At 50.6% G+C, this 1,370-nt stretch overlaps 1 long non-coding RNA gene across 1 annotated transcript; it reads left to right on the top strand.

Annotated features, from left to right (window-relative positions):
* The first annotated feature begins 243 nt into the window (after positions 1-243).
* LOC103632022 (uncharacterized) lies at positions 244-985 on the top strand. The gene is made up of 3 exons (XR_555609.4): positions 244-539; positions 633-739; positions 818-985. It is a non-coding gene; the product is annotated as an uncharacterized lncRNA (long non-coding RNA).
* The last annotated feature ends 385 nt before the right edge of the window (positions 986-1,370 follow it).

Here is a 1,370-nt window from a genome sequence, read left to right as displayed (position 1 = left end):
ATATAGATAACGGGTAGTAGTTATCAGACATTGAGAATATTCACCAAGTCGAACACTATCCAAAGACTGTCATCGATCTTGTCTTGGTTCAAATAGTTTCTGCATCTTTTAAACTCTAAATCCTGGAGCTATGTTCACCTGAAACTATGTTTATCTGTACATATTTGTTAAAAGAGAAGAAGGAAAATCCTATTTTTATTCTCCAACGATTATCCCTGCCGCCGCTCATGTGTTGGCCTTATCTCACTGCCGCCCAACCATTTTCCTCCCTCAAGCAAGCACGCAGCCTCAACTCCTCTCCCACCTCACGCACGTCTTCTCCCAGCCACCGCACAACAGCTTCCTTGCTCCACTCGGCACCTCTGCTCCTCCCATCCATGGCGTCGGCCCTGCTCCCTTCTCCTCAAGCAGCGCCCGAGCTCCATTCCTTGGTCTTCCTGCTCGGCGCTAGGTCCTAAGACAAGCTCCTGTTCTCCATCCATGGCGCCCAGGCGAGCAGCTCCCCTTCTCCAGATCCATGGACGCCATCCCCTCCTGCAGTAAGTCAGCAACCGCTTCGTCCTCCTCCTCAAGCCGAGCTCGACATCCCTCGCTGCTGTGCTGCTCACCATGATTCGATTTGGGGGCTGCAGATTTGGAGAAGGCGGAGTCTCTGTGCGTTGCTCACCAAGTGCTCGATGGACAACCTGAACCTGAGACCATCGTCGTTTTTGTGGTCTTCGAATCAGATTCAGTTTTGGTGAGTCCTCTCTGTCCCGCACCCCTCGGTTCGTTAAATATCAAAAAATGTGCATTTAAATATGTGTGTAAATCACAGCCCTCCGTCGATGTCTCGTCTCTCCTTCGCTGCACCATCCTCGTCCTTATCTATTGGTAAGTCCGAGTGAGAGAGCGTCGGTTATATATTGAGTTATAGCGAGATGAATTTTAAAGTAGTGATTTTTGTCGCATCTAGCAATTGATTATTAATATGGTGATATGTTATTTATGCCCGTGCTCGTAGCGTATGATCGAAGCCATGCATGTGTGATGGTTGAAGATTCTTTTTGGAAAACAAAGGAAGCTTTAACGCATCACACATCTAGTGCTCGACTGGATGATTGAATCACAACAGCAATCCAGGCTATTCCCGTCGGCCGGGTACCGACGGGATTTACTCTAAAACCGACGGGATTTAGCTATTCCCGTCGGTTTTAGAGTAAATCCCGTCGGTACCCGGCCGACAAGAGCTACCCGACGGGGATTGCATTAACTCCCGTCGGCCCCGACGGGAGATAATTAACTCCCGTCGGCCCTAGGTAGCCAACGGGAGTTATCGCGCCCCGGCCCAGGGCTGACGTGGCGGGCGCTTAACTCCCGTCGGCCAGGGC

This window comes from Zea mays, chromosome 7 (assembly GCF_902167145.1).
Source record: "Zea mays cultivar B73 chromosome 7, Zm-B73-REFERENCE-NAM-5.0, whole genome shotgun sequence".
Classification (NCBI taxonomy): domain Eukaryota; kingdom Viridiplantae; phylum Streptophyta; class Magnoliopsida; order Poales; family Poaceae; genus Zea; species Zea mays.
Note: the sequence above shows the minus strand (reverse complement) of the source record. Positions and strands in the feature narration are given on the sequence as shown.